Source organism: Chelonia mydas, chromosome 9, assembly GCF_015237465.2.
Source record: "Chelonia mydas isolate rCheMyd1 chromosome 9, rCheMyd1.pri.v2, whole genome shotgun sequence".
NCBI classification, from domain to species: domain Eukaryota; kingdom Metazoa; phylum Chordata; order Testudines; family Cheloniidae; genus Chelonia; species Chelonia mydas.
This window is the reverse complement of record NC_057855.1, coordinates 71,872,278-71,888,337: the sequence shown is the minus strand read 5'-3', so window position 1 is coordinate 71,888,337 and position 16,060 is coordinate 71,872,278. Positions and strand designations below refer to the sequence as shown.

General features: G+C 40.6%; 1 long non-coding RNA gene across 2 annotated transcripts in view; it reads right to left on the bottom strand.

Moving 5' to 3' along the window:
• LOC122461604 overlaps positions 1 to 16,060 on the bottom strand; it is a 621,770-nt gene that overhangs the window by 54,183 nt on the left and 551,527 nt on the right. For both annotated transcript variants that reach the window (XR_006283608.1, XR_006283609.1), the window contains 4 exons: positions 5,708 to 5,794; positions 4,766 to 4,862; positions 4,578 to 4,642; positions 3,457 to 3,520 (listed from right to left, as the gene is read on the bottom strand). This is a non-coding gene — a long non-coding RNA (uncharacterized LOC122461604). The remainder of the gene's footprint in view (positions 1 to 3,456; positions 3,521 to 4,577; positions 4,643 to 4,765; positions 4,863 to 5,707; positions 5,795 to 16,060) is intronic.

The window sequence follows — 16,060 nt, the reverse complement described above, 5'->3', positions numbered from 1 at the left end:
TAAGGAGGTACCTTACACGTTCCACTGCTCACGTACTCGTTTGTCACCCCAAAAGCTGATTGCCGCAGCTGCTTACTGCACCTTTCCACCAGCCACCCAACTGGCCACTCGCCAGATAAGATGTCTGCAGCTCCCCCCTCCTCCCTTAACACAGCTCTCAGTGATTCTAGCTATTAGTGGGGGAATCTCATTACTGGTAAACACTGTCTTAAAGTAGGTCTAATACTTAGACCTAGGTATCACTGATTTCAGCTCTGCAGTATGTAACAAGACTCTCAATTGAGTCTAAATTAGCTCTTTTATTATACCATAGAGAGAGGGTCAAACAGTGTGGGCCTTGAACAGGGCCCACACCACCAGGTACAAGTACCTGTCCTCATCCTCTCTAAACTCATTGGGTTTTGGAACCCATGTCCCCTGCCCATCGAATGCCACTGAGTTGAGGGTGAGTCCCTCCATCGGGGTATGCCAGGTACAGTTTTGCTGCCCTCGGTTCACACAAGGATAACAATCCTTTATTATTCCTGGCTCAATAACACCAAGACTGGGGATCCAACACCAGCCACAGGTGATCATTTGGGCAAGCAATCCCATCATGCTGAGTAGTTAGGCAAGGTGGGTGTGTCCATGCAAATGAGATCAGCTCCTGAAGTCTTTTTCCACAGCTCACCACTAGATGTCAGGGGAGAGCTCATTCAGACTCTGCTTACATCTGAATTGATTCGTATTGGTTGCAAGTGCATATACGCTATCTGGGACGAAGAGGAGTCATAAACTTAGGACTTGCTTGAAGTTGGTGAAATCATGGGTTATAGAAATATTTAAAAAATTGCCTCATGTGGCAACGAAAAGCAGACAATGTCACAGATTTACATAAACCACATTAGATCTGAGACACAAGAGTAAAAACATACACCTCTACCCCAATATAACGCGACCCGATATAACATGAATTCGGCTATAACGTGGTAAAGCAGCCCTCTGGGGGGGAGGGGCTGCATGCTCCGACGGATCAGCATGTCAGCGTGTCTGGCTCCGACACGCTGCTCTGAGCAGCGTGTTAAGGGTGCTGGGCCGGGGCTGAGGGGTTGGATAAGGGGCAGAGGGTCTCGGGGGGCGCTCAGGACACAGGGAGCAGGGGGGTTGGGTAGGGGGTGGGACCCTGGGGCTGATTAGGGATGGGGGGGGTGTCTGGAGGGGGCGGTCAGGGGACAAGGAGCAGGGAGGCCTAGATAGGGGGTGGGGTCTTGGGAGGGGTGGTTAGGGGCAGGGAGGTCTCTGGATGGGGTAGTCAGGGGACAAGAAGTGGGACAAGGAGGGGGGTACTGCATACACCGTGTTAGTGCTAAAAAAAATGATTTGCTGACTATTAACACCGGAAATGCTCGAGGCCAAAGCAAGTTCAATATAATGTGGTTTCACCTATAACGCGGTAAGATTTTTTGGCTCCCGAGGACCACGTTATATCGGGGTAGCGGTGTACTTAGACAATTACGTCCTATTGAAAAATTATGCTATTCATATGAAACCTGGATACATAATATAAATCTGAATTTATATTATAAAGTTTGTATTGCATTAAAGTATGCAATGTATTAGTGCAAATAACAAAGCCGTTCCCCCATCAGGTGACACCACAATTTCAGTTGGAAAAGCCTCTCTGACTTCACATAACTTAGTAGCTTTCCCAGTTAAAATAATGTGGTGAGCTAGCATAGCATGAAGAAGTTAAGTATCTGTGAAGTTCATGGACTGGTGAAGAGGGAGGACCAATTTGCCAGCATCTGAATTACTGACAGACTGAATGACCCATGTCTAGGCTTGTCATGTTATTTTACATTACAAATTGTAACATGATCCAATGGAACATAACTTGACATAACCTAAAAAAAAAATTACTTCTGTAGTAGATTGAGAGATTTTTCAAGGTTACAAGTGTCTGATTGATCTGCAAAAGCTCAATAGCAACAACTACAGTGACCTTTAGCTGGCGCTTATTGGTAAGGCTAAGAAGTCAACCATTAGCCTTAACATCACTCAGCATTAAGTTTTCTGATACTTACCTGTGCAACTACATCTCCCAGTCTACCCAAATTATAAATCTTAGTTCTTACTGTGACAGCACTTTCCCATATTCACTATGTTTCCAATTTCCATTCCAGTTCCATTAGCTTTGTGTCACACTTATTCATGGTGCATGGAGGGAGGGAGCCTTAAATACAGGACAAGGGTAACAATTTTATTTAAATTTTTTAGAAAAAGAAATGTAGCCATTTTTCCTCCTGCGAAATCCCTCTGCATTCTACTTGGACCACAGAAAATACTTTTTTTTTTTTTTTTTTTTTTTTGCTTTGCACTCTTACTCTGTGGTGGATTGGAGAAATAAGAAAGTGGTTCATTTAGGCAGGCACAGAGGGGAGCACAGGCTTCCAAGGTCAATGCTATACATTCATCAGATCCCAGCGTATTTTGAGGGACTTTTTAAACCCCTTACAATTTAAAAACTGAAAATTGGCCAGCAGTTACTCTTAATATGCCTAATTACTTGGCTGTTTGGAAAATTAAAACCCAACTGAGCTGATGAAGTTTAAAGTCAGCTGCTGTGCGTGGGTTACATCTTTTTTCACCTTAGAAGTTTCATTAGAAGTTTCAACACATGTATTCAAGGTCTTTCCCTTCTTGATAAATACATATAAAACCATTAGCGTCAATCAGAGTCATGCATGTATGACAGGGAGAACAGGTCTTTTAGTTATACATGTCTACCAGACACTGGCATCCCTAGATTGAGTCAATGATCTGCAAAAATTTACAATATATATTAGATTCATGTATATGGTATTTGAAAAGAGAGTAACAAAACGCACATTAACTTAATAGACTTTGGAGCATTTATGCCCTAATGTCTAAATTACAGTCAAAGGGAAAAAAGGACTAAAATAATCCATATGCATCACTATGCATTTATTCATTCCTAACTAACATGGTTTAGTCTGTCATTTACCATTCAGTGTTGTTGTAGCCATATTGGTCCCAGAATATTAAACACAAAAGGCGGGTGAGCGTTTATTGGTCCAGCTTCTGTTGGTGAGAGAGACAAGCTTCTGAGCGTACACAGAGCTCTTCTTCAGTTCCTGAGGAAGAGCTCTCTGTGTAAGTTCGAAAGCTTGTCTCTCTCACGAACAGAAGTTGGTCCAAGAAAAAATATTGCCTCATGCACCTTGTCTATCTACCATACAGACATTTTCATCCATCACTTTTCCTTTCATACACCTATTATATAAAAGGAAATTAACATAAAATAATGTATAATTTAGGAATGTGATTTTAAAAAATGTTGAAATTGGACTACCACTTTACCCCAACTCACTATTTTCACACAATAATTTTAATGCACGGTTTATATATATCAGTGTGTGCACAAATTGTGCATATAGTCTATAAAAATAAGTTTACCTCAGGCTTGTTGCTGACAGAGTTTTGTTGTAAAAACTTTTGATGAATAGACAGCATCTAATTCCTGAGCAATAAAAAAAAAAAACTAAGTTACTTGCAATCATTATTCCAAATGGAAAAATTAATTGTAAATAACTGGAAGTCAATTAAGGCTGGGTTCTGCTGGGTAATGCAAATCTTTTATAGTTTTGTTTCAGTTAACTGCCTCATTAATGATTTATAGATGTGTATACAGCTGTGGGAACCATAGCATTATCTAATGCACTCAGAGAATAATTACATATGAAAAGAACTACACAGCTCAAGGGAAAATCTCTGAAATTGCTTACTGCCTTAACTTCAACCATATTAAAATGCAAAGCATTTAGAAATAGGCTGTGATGTTTTATCATGTTTTTGAGTCATAAGGTTGCCAGTTTTTAAAAGGAAATTAGAAATTTTCCCCTATAAGAAAATGTTTGCATACTTCTCTAATATACGATGTGCAAAAACATCAAGGTTTAACAAAGAAAGTAAGCAATTTAAGAGCCCAATTCATAAAACATTCCCTTTGTTCATCTGTTATGTGAAAGAATGAGAAATATATGCAGTAAAACATTTTATAAGGTATAAGCATACATACTTTTGATTTATGTGCCTCCACAGGTAATTTTGGAAAGAATGGAAGCCAGGAAATGCACCCATGCCTGTAGTCATTTTTTGAAGACTATGTTCGTATACTGTAACATATTCTTTTTGTCCCAAGAATTTTTTCCATTTCTTACAGGACACTAGATGAGGCAGTTGATCAAGTTTTTTTTTTTTTTTAAATGTAGGCATCTACCTTGGAAGCCAAACAAACTGCACATTTTGTCTGTGATGTGTGTAGGCAGCAACAGGGTACACCAGAAAAATTGCTGTGCCTGCAGCAACACATGGACACTCTCTGTGCCTGATTTTCCTCTCACCCCAGTGGAGATCAGGCTTTTCTGTTTTCAAAACTTATCATAGAACAGACAGACAAATACCACTGAGTTGCATTAAGGGTCTTGCTCCACATGGCCAACTAGAGATCTGAGTTCTACCCCCAGCTCTGTCAGTGACCTGCTGTGATCTTAGGCAATTACCGTACTCCTCCCTACCTCATTTTCCTCTTCTTCAAAATGGGGTGATGGTTTTTATCTTCATTTGTCAGTCATTTTGAGATCTATGGATGAAGAATGCAACAGAATAACTGGGCATTATTATTATGGTAGTGAAGTCACAGGATTTAGAGTCAGACACAGATCTCTGGAGACCTGTACTCCTTGTCTTTTGTGGCATATATTACCTCTCTCAACTCTTCTGAATTGTGTATGCTCCCAATGAGTCCATCTCTGACTCCCTTCCTTTTAGCATAAAGAAGAGGATTTCACTAATGAGAAAATCTGAAACATAAGTGTATTGGATCTTAATTTTGCTTTTTGTGGATGTGCAACAGAAAAAATAAATAATACAATATAAAGGCATAGGAAACCTAAATAGAGAAGCATCTTGTGCGAGGAAAAATACTGAAATACTTCAAAGTACTCTGTATTTTTTGTGTTGGGGGTAATTGTTTTGTTTGCAGAGCAATACCCCACTTTTCAGTGTGTGAAACCTGTTTCTCCAATGCACAGAAATGCATGAATGACTGGTAGTAACAATCAGATAAGGTGGCTAATGCTGGACAAGATCACCCAAGAAGATAAGGATGAAATGGGAATTAATTTTGTTCACGTGTGGTTGGGATTTTAAATTTAAAGTGAATGAGACCCACAATAAGATTTACCTCAGTTATTTCAATACAAACATGGCACCTATTAAAACCAATTTGCTTATACTACAATAGCAGGCAGATAGAAAAGATGTATTAGTCATCTAATGCTAATTTTTATAGCTCATCTTTTCCATTGGAAATGCCACAGCCTGTCAAAATTAAACCACAAGATCCATTATGTTAAATGGTAATGGTTACAACTTTTATTAATTAATGATATGATAACATATAATCAGCATAATACATGTACCCCAACCAGAGCTGAACACACTGATGACTCTCAGAAAAATAAAATAATCAATGATGGACTCTAATCAGAATCATCAATGCAAATACTTACACATTTTGGAAAGGAATTAAAAATCCAGGCCTGAACCCAAACTTGAATTTAAAAATTAGGGTCTCTCTCCATAAGTTTCAGCCAGGACCACATATCTGACTTCCCCACCTCTCCAAAATAACTACACTAATTACCTCATCTGTGTTACTCCCGGTTGTCTCAGATTTCCATTAGGATATCCCCAGAAATTCATAGCTGTAGGTACACCATTTCTGGGTGTGCTATACAACAAATCATGCTGAATTACTTATTCTGCAGTGTAAATGGATAGTAGGATCAGATGGAGTACAGGCCTTGCAACACCTAACTTGCATGGCTCCCCTACTGGGCTCCAGCTGTCATCAGATCTCGTCTCCTGCTTCTGTGTCGGGAAGCACTTTGGGGAGACAGTCTCCACTGCTTCTATGGCAATAAAGAAAATACATTATGGTGATATTCGTCAGAAGTGGGTTGGGTCTGTGTCCTTATGTCAGTGTTTTAGTGAAGACTGATAACTGTGGAAAATTTGAAATATTTATATATTTTAGTTACAGGGGATCCAAGAAAAAAATGAAATTTTAAGAAGAGAGGGATTTTATAGTGTTTAGAAAATAAAAACTGTTGGCAAACCTGGTGAAATAATTATCTAGATACTCAAATTGAACTTTTCAGATGGTTAAAAATATGGTAATATAATGTGAGTTCTACAGATTTATACAGTTTTAAGTGTAAAAGTAATAACACAACCTTAACTAAGAAGGTAATAGGGTATCTCCTTTACATGAAAATTGTATACACAAAATTGTACATATTGAAAAGGAGCACACTGCGTGTAGAAAACATATAAGCACTACATTAGCAGCATGACTTGCAATCTGTACACAAGCAGCTAGCTTTTTAGGATTATGCCACTCAAGAACTTTTGTCAATATTAAACATTAAATTAAAGTAGGTGTGCACTGCGGGGCCATGTGCTATTTTCCCATTTAATTAAAATTCAAAAAGCATGGGTACTTTAAACTGCATCTCCGTCTTTCTTCAGTACTATGACACCGACAGCAGGCTACCCCTATGTAAGAAAACAAGAAAATATAAAAGATAGATGCTACTTAACCTTTCACAGAATGAACATTCATCTCTAAACAAATTATCTGTAGTCTAATGCATGTTGAACATCATGTAATTACGTCTTTTAGTACAGCAAGTCATAGATGTTCCTTTGATAGCTGCTATTACATAATGGGCGGGAGTTGAGAGTACTGCTGTGAAAAATTACTGATTTTCATCTTGAACACCAAAAGTGAGGGTTTTTTTTCTATTTCACATATTGTTCTATTTTCTACCAGTGAACAGAGATTTTTGTGGCAAAAGTCAGCAAATTTCTGTCTCTCCTCTTGATCCTGAATTTTCATGAATTTTCTGATATGATTTTCACAAGGGAAAGGACCAATTTTGAAGGAACTGCCCCCTCCCCCCCCCCGCAAGTTTTCAAGAAATTGTCATTTTCTATTGGCAGAAATGGCCTTTGACTTTGTGAAAATTTTAAGGAACAAAATGTTCATTTTTTTCCACACAAAACCTTAACTATGTAAGGTTTCCCCACCAACCTATATCTTCAGGAGTCTACACTAGTGATCTGATGTGAAATTACATTGAAATCAAAGGCGCAATCTATTGAGACATTTTGTTTCCAAAAAATGAAATGCTCCCCTTGTGCTCTGCCTCATTGAAAGGTACATCCTCAACCATGTTTTGAACCTTGTTGGGGTTCCCAAACAGTGTAACCACGATTTCCACCACATCACAATGGGAGTTGCCATGGATCTTGATATCCTATCAGCTGCATTGACTGTGGCTTGTAAAGTGGTTTTGGCCACTACTTTGCCCGCATTAATAAGGGCTTGAACTTGAGCCCTGTCATTCTGGGGCAATTCTAAGTTCAGGAATTTAGAATAGTTCAGGAAATCTTATTTGGTGAGAAGGGCCTGATAATCTGAGATCCTAAACTGAAGGCTGGTAGATGTAAAGACATTTCTCTGTGTATTGGCCCCTGGGCATGGTTGCCTGGATCTTTCTATGGTCACCTGGACCACCAAGGAGTTTGGGGCAGGGTGGGTTAACAAGAACCCTGTTCCCTTATTTGGGGCAATGGATCACTTCTCTCCTCTCTTAGGGACAGGGGCATAGGTAGCCAGTGTATATCACACAGCCCTTGCTTGTTTAGTATGGCTTTGTTTACCACCTGAGCAACCCAACTGAAGCCCGTAGGCTGCAGGTATCCAGGAGCTTATGTTGAGGGTCCTTGGCCTCCTCTGTGGAGATCTGCAGCTCTTCTGACTCTCTCCATAGCAGCTGCTGAATCTGTGCATGATTGTTCAGGGGAGATGGAGAGGCTTGAGTGATAACCGCATCAGGTGATGGAGAACTATACCCATGGGAACCAGCAGTACTGGCGGATCCAGCTCATCTTTCTTCCTTCTTCTGTGGGCTCAGAGAGTTCAGATTGACCCCTTGAAGGAGTGGAGTGCTAAGATTCTTTGTTGGAAGGGATTGATTCCAAGTTAACTTGCATACAGGTTCAAAAATTCCCAAATAAGGCTAGTATGAGGTGTTGAAACAAGGCTGTGGTGGTTCCCAAGGCATTGGGTACCACCAGTCCCAAGGAGGAAATTCCTTTCTGTATGGCCCAGGCTGTTTCCATGAAATGCTCAACTCCCCTTTCTGGGCTGAATTTCTTGAGAGAAGATGGTACCACCAGTACATCCAACTCTCCCAAAGATGAAAAGTTCTGATCTGAGTCTATTGGTGGTGCTGACAGAGCCACTGAGTGGGAATCATGGCTAGTGGATGGGATGGGGATTGACTTTCTGGAGTCCTGGATTCCCACAGGTGTTTGTATCTCACTGGTGAGGAGCAGTCCCAATAACAAGGGAGATTGTGGGTCGGGGATGATGAAGATATGATCAGGAGAGGTTTAAATTGCTGGTACCTTCAGAGGACTGATACCACTGGAGAAGCTTTAGATGGTGACTCTTTACAGGGCTTGGTGAACGAGACTCAAACCTCACAGTGTTTGAAGGTATGGCAGTTCCTGGCCTTGGTGTTTTGTTTTAGGTGGCATCATAGTCAGTGCTGGAGTTGATGCAAAGGCTAGAACTGAAGTAGTCTTCATCCTATGAGTCTTTTGAACATGCCCATGCAAGTTAGGTGAACATAACTCCTCATGGCTTGGATGTGAAGGCTCACCGGACTTGAATGGAGTAGGGAGGGATTTCTCCTTTTAGAAGATCTGTTTTTATGTTTGTGAGAGTGTCCTTTACTCTGATGAGAGAAAGGATCCTTCCTTCTGCCCTTCTCCATTCTGGAGTCAGACATAGAAGTAGGGGGTGCGCACCTTGCTGACTCTGGCTGATGTACGGGGTGAGATATGTGCCTCTCCAAGACTGTAGAGGCAGTGCCAGTGGTCATCACTGACCAGAAAGGAGCAGGAAATGCAGTTTTTGAAGCCTGGAATCCTGAGCATAATCTAAGTCCTGTGCCAGGAGACCAGGATGGTTCCCCAGGTTGGGGATTTTAACATTAACTAATTAGAATGATCAAAACATTAACAACAAAACTAAGAATAATATCAAAACTTTGAATATTTACAGGAAGAAGAGAAAGGAGAAGCTCCAGATGCTGGATGATTCTGACTCAGGCCATGCAGTGATAAGAAGGAACAGGAGAGGCAGGCAGTCTGCCCCGCCCCTTATACCCTTGGTTCAGAAACTGAGGAAAACAGGTGTGCGGGTACAGACTAATGGACACTACTTGCAAGAATTCTTGTCTCAGGCATATGGAGCATATGCAAAGCCGACAATGCAATACACAGAGGGACCAGCACTTCAAGAAGAATCATTAAATATTCAGAAACATTTTCACAGAATGAAAGCCACAAATATTTCCACTAAGCTTTCCTGAATGACAGAAAGAAATCTTTTTATTATCATTTCATTAAATACCCATGAAGAACATGGTAGGGAAAAATATGGTGGCATAGCTGGCATACCATCTTCTAAACAGCGAAATCATACAGTAACATCTCTGATTTACTGTATTTTACCAGAAATTAACTGTAAATTGAATTAGACTTGAATAAATTCTGCATGCTGTTTTTAGCTATAAACCACATATTTTCATACATTATATCAAAGAATAAAAATAGAAACTCAAATCACTATGGTTTTAGTATGGAAAAGGCCTTACCAAATCAATATCCACAGTCTGTAAAAAGATCTTGTGTCAGATTTTTATGTTTCTCAGAGTTGCTTAATCAGAGGCAAAATATACAGAACAAAATCAGACAATATTACTTCTTACTCTTTTTAGAAAAAGCATAAAAGACTGAATTACAAAGTAGGAGATACATAGACAATCCCAGCAAGTTGCAGTCTTGTAGAAGTTGAGAACCAGACTGTAATGGTGAGGAAATGCCCAATGTGTGGAAGGCATTATACTCCTAGAAAATATATAGAGCTGAGCTTGAAGGAGGTAGACTATGAGGCTGACCACAAATGAAGTTGGAAGATGTAATTCTGAGGGATTTGAAAAACCTAACCCTCCTACCCTTACTCTTTCCAAAGAAGAAGACTTGCAAAAGATCATTCAAGATGGAAGTTCATTATATGCACTATCAGGCTGCATTGTAGCCATGTGAATTTTCTTCTGTTGCTTCAACAAAGTAGGAGTAATATTTTACTGCAAATAACTTTACCAACTTAAAACACACCTCATGAAGACACAATAGCCATGCACAGCAGCTATGCCACTGAGCATTTTTCATTTATGAAGTTTGATGTTAAGGGTTTGTAAATCAGACATAAAAAGGGGACACAAGTCCCTAAAAGAAGTTCAAATTAATGGTGTGTTGGGGAGGGTGGGTGTGTGGCCTATCAGCTCCCAGCTCTCCTCTGGCTGGCCAACAAGAGGCGGAGAGCTGAGGGATTAGGAAAAGCCATTCTCCCTTCTTTCCAAGCTATTTATTACACTTCTGGTCCAATCAATATCCTCACCCTATGAGATGGGGGACATTTTTCCTTGATTAAGTTTGACATTAAGGGTGTGTAAATCAGATGTAAAATGCTATTCACACTAAACTGAAGTCTGACACCACAAAATTTCAGCCTGAATTTACCTTTACTAGTTTTAAACAGTAGTTATTGTCCTATTACACAATTCTTAAGATAGGTTTCAGAGTAGCAGCCGTGTTAGTCTGTATTCGCAAAAAAAAAAGGAGTACTTGTGGCACCTTAGAGACTAACCAATTTATTTGAGCATAAGCTTTCATGAGCTACAGCTCACTTCATCGGATGCATCTTAAGATAGGCATTTTTAAAACTTGTGTAACTCATGCCTTTGATTATGTGGCCACAGGCTGTTGGCATTTTGGAACAAATTACAAAAAAATCACCACTCCACGATCATGGCTGAAACATTCAGTTAAAAAAGTCTGTCAGCATACACAGTAATTTAATGAACTGTAATGAAGTTATTATACTTAAACCAAATTTCTTCCAATCTACCAAAGGCATTTGATTCTCAAGTCTAAAATTTTAAAAATAAGGCATTTTTGAGTTACCTAAATTTTACAATATGCCTAAAAAATACTCATGACTAGTGAGTAACTCCCACTCATTCATGTTCATCAATCTCAGAATTGGAGGAGTGGGATGTTACCAAACTTTAAAAAAAATTCAAAAATCAAAATATTTCACCCTTGGTTTATGAATAAACACGACGACTTGACAAATGGTTAGTTAAATCAGAAAATAGTGTGTTGGAAAGCTAGAGATTATCTGAACCAAAATCCAGATCTCAACACACAAACTTTGGCAGTCACTTTGAAAAGTGAACTCCGATCAGAAATTTTCTCAAAAGGCTATGATCAGTTTGTGACTTATTGAGGCCACTGATACGCAGCATCCTGTGCTGCTGGTTGCTCCTACTGCTGCAGCCAAAACTGCAGGAGTTTTCCAGCTGGATCACTGCATTCAATAAGAATGTTGACGCACGGAACATAGCTCCTGCTGGGCTAGGCTGTGCTTCCTGAACACCCTGGACAGACTTAGCCAGTGAGGTACGCAGGAGAGGTACTGTATAATTTCCACCAGGTGACTTACCTAATGTATTCCATTCCAATGAACCAAGTCTGTACTTGGAACAGATGGTGAGCGCAGCTTCAGTAGTTTTGCAGGAAGCCAGAGCACAAAAATTCAGAGAATACAGTACTTCTACTGACAATCTGCTGGAAAAATAAAAATTCTGTCAGACTATTGTATTTGTGGCTCCCAGACACAGTTAAACTCCAAGCGTAGCTGTTTTCAAGTTTTCTTATGATTCAAGTGGAGAAGTCTGCAAACCAGTTGCAAGTGCCCCTTTCAGTCATGTCTGCAATTCACAAGTGTCAACATTTTAGCAGAGAAAACAAAATATAAATCTGATGTAAGTTTAAAAAAAGAGAGTATCTAGGAAATGTCACACAAAGGATTGGAGTAGTCTAAATTTGCTAAAAGTCTCTACAAAAGGAACAGGAGTGAGGACTGAAAGGAGCAGTAGGCCATAGAAAAAGGAGACGCAAGGAAAAAGTTGTGTGGAGAGAACGTCTTTACTGTCTAGCAATAAAACAGGGCACAAAGACAAAATGTTTTCAATTGCAATTTTTGCATGTATATATTGTCTCCAACTCCCTAGCCAGCATTTAAGTGCCCTGTGAAAAACACATGTAAAGACTAATATTAATCCTCAAATACACCCTAAGAGATAGTAAGTTAAATACTGCTACAGTTCACGAATTCTTCATACTGAAACTGCCAATGAATAAGGTACACTAGTCTCACCTCAGAAAAGAGTTCTCTTTGCTGAACTAAACTAAGTGCTCACCTAATCATAGAATCAAAGAATATCAGGGTTGGAAGGGACCTTAGGAGGTCATTTAGTCCAACCCCCAGCTCAAAGCAGGACCGATCCCCGACTAAATCATCCCAGCCAGGGCTTTGTCAAGCCTAACCTTAAAAACTTCTAGGGAAGGAGATTCCACCACCTCCCTAGTTAACGCGTTCCAGTGTTTCACCACCCTCCTAGTGAAAAAGTTTTTCCTAATATCCAACCTAAATCTCCCCCACTGCAACTTGAGACCATTACTCCTTGTTCTGTCATCTGCTACCACTGAGAACAGTCTACATCCATCCTCTTTGGAACCCCCTTTCAGGTAACTGAAAGCAGCTATCAAATCCCCCCTCATTCTTCTCTTCTGAAGACTAAACATCCCCCGTTCCCTCAGCCTCTTCTCATAAGTCATGTGTTCCAGTCCCCTAATCATTTTTGTTGCCCTCCGCTGGACTCTTTCCAATTTTTCCACATCCTTCTTGTAGTGTGGGGCCCAAAACTGGACACAGTACTCCAGATGAGGCCTCACCAATGTCGACTAGAGGGGAACGATCACGTCCCTTGATCTGCTGGCAATGCCCCTACTTATACATCCCAAAATGCCATTGGCCTTCTTGGCAACAAGGGCACACTGTTGACTCATATCCAACTTCTCGTCCACTGTAACCCCTAGGTCCTTTTCTGCAGAACTGCTGCTGAGCCATTCGGTCCCTAGTCTGTAGCGGTGCATTGGATTCTTCCATCCTAAGTGCAGGACTCTGCACTTGTCCTTGTTGAACTTCATCAGATTTCTTTTGGCCCAATCGTCCAATTTGTCTAGGTCCCTCTGTATCCCATCCCTACCCTCCAGTGTATCTACCACTTCTCCCAGTTTAGTGTCATCTGCAAACTTGCTGAGGGTGCAATCCACACCATCCTCCAGATCATTTATGAAGATGTTGAACAAAACCGGCCCCAGGATCGACCCCTGGGGCACTCCACTTGATACCGGCTGCCAACTAGACATGGAGCCATTGATCACTACCCGTTGAGCCCGACAATCTAGTCAGCTTTCTATCCACCTTATAGTCCATTCATCCAGCCCATACTTCTTTAACTTGCTGGCAAGAATACTGTGGGAGACTGTGTCAAAAGCTTTGCTAAAGTCAAGGAACAACATGTCCACTGCATTCCCTTCATCCACAGAGCCAATTATCTCATCATAGAAGGCAATTAGATTAGTCAGGCATGACTTGCCCTTGGTGAATCCATGCTGACTGTTCCTGAACACTTTCCTCTCCTCTAAGTGCTTCAGAATTGATTCCTTGAGGACCTGCTCCATGATTTTTCCAGGGACTGAGGTGAGACTGACTGGCCTGTAGTTCCCAGGATCCTCCTTCTTCCCTTTTTTAAAGATGGACACTACATTAGCCTTTTTCCAGTCATCTGGGACCTCCCCCGATCGCCATGAGTTTTCAAAGATAATGGCCAATGGCTCTGCAATCACATCCGCCAACTTCTTTAGCACTCTCGGATGCAACGCATCCGGCCCCATGGACTTGTGCTCGTCCAGCTTTTCTAAATAGTCCCGAACCACTTCTTTCTCCACAGAGGACTGGTCACCTCCTCCCTCCTGCCCAGTGCAGTAGTCTGGGAGCTGACCTTGTTCGTGAAGACAGAGGCAAAAAAAGCATTGAGTACATTAGCTTTTCCCACATCCTCTGTCACGAGGTTGCCTTCCTCATTCAGTAAGGGGCCCACACTTTCCTTGACTTTCTTCTTGTTGCTGACATACCTGAAGAAACCCTTCTTGTTACTCTTAACATCTCTTGCTAGCTGCAACTCCAGGTGTGATTTGGCCTTCCTGATTTCACTCCTGCAAGCCCGAGCAATATTTTTATACTCATCCCTGGTCATTTGTCCAATCTTCCACTTCTTGGAAGCTTCTTTTTTGAATTTAAGAGCAGCAAGGATTTCACTGTTAAGCCAAGCTGGTCGCCTGCCATATTTACTATTCTTTCTACACATCGGGATGGTTTGTCCCTGTAACCTAATAAGGATTCTTTAAAATACAGCCCGCTCTCCTGGACTCCTTTCCCCCTCATGTTATTCTCCCAGGGGATCTTGCCCATCAGTTCCCTGAGGGAGTCAAAGTCTGCTTTTCTGAAGTCCAGGGTCTGTATTAGGCTGCTCTCCTTTCTTCCTTGTGTTAGGATCCTGAACTCGACCATTTCATGGTCACTGCCTCCCAGGTTCCCATCCACTTTTGCTTCCCCACTTTTTGCTAATCTCTGTCCCCATCTCAGTACATGTTCACACAACCCTGCACCTTGATGAACTTTAAGTATGACCAGCACTTCAAGTTGAGTGCTGGAGATTTCTGATTGCATTTGTACAACTTGAAATCCACAAATATTGTAACATCAGCAGTGGAGGTTTTAAGCTATGCAGTGACTACCACTACTTGTGATCTTACATATTGTAGTAGGTTCTGAAAAAAGCAATTTCCCTTTAACGATGTTGCAGAAACATCTTTTCAGTGCTGCTAATATATGTACAGACGGTGTAACAGAGAGAGGCATAATTAGTTAAATAGCAGCAACAACAATGTATTTGTCAGCAGTAAGCATTTGGTAATATCTGATTTTTAAGTTACTGCTTGAGCCATGTAGATCTCGTATCTGGTACTTAAGTGGAAAATTAAAAGAACAAAGTATATAGGAACAGACATTAATACAAGGTACAGAAGAAGGTATACAGCTGGGCAAGGCACACGTATTCCTTTGGCTGTTTTAACAACTTTTTTTCCTCCAAAACAACTATCATTTCTCAGAAATTTTGCCGACTCAAAATTTGCAAACATTGTCTGAAAAATATCATGCTAAAGATTTTGGACAGTATTATAAACTAGCTTGTTTTATACTTGCCCTCTCCACATTCAAGTTCTTCCTCAAAACACACTTCTATCTCACTACCTATCGAGGACTGTATACCATACAGGGGGCCTCGGTTATGCTGATTAGGAATCAAAAGGTATAAATCATTTAATGTGCCTATAGCCGTGTTGATACCCAACCAATACATGTGCCTAGTATACACAGAACATTGATTTGACTGTGAAATTTGTGTTTTACTTAGAGGGAAAGTGCTGTAGGGCAAGGACTTCTGTGTTCTATACAGTACTGAGAATACTGTTGACCTTTAAAAAGTAACAAATAAAATAATAATGACAACAGTAAAGCTGTACTAATATGTAGTACGACATCTGGTATACATCTTAGGTAGATTTATAGGAACAGATTAAAAATATGCCTATTATGAAAATTTATCTTCCCTTCAGTATGAGGGAATGTGGGTTTTCCCAAAAAACTATTTATATATGTACTGATAGGTCTCCCATCACCACAGTATCTGAGCACCTCAAAAGCATTAATTTATTTTCACAAAAACCCTGTTGGATATGGACATTTTATTAAGTATCATTATTTGTACAGATGGGGAACAGAAGAACCGAAACACTAAGTGACTTTTTCAGGCTCACACAGGAGACCCTATGGCAGAGCTAGGAACTGAACCAAGGTCTCTCTCCAAAATTTCAGTCCAAT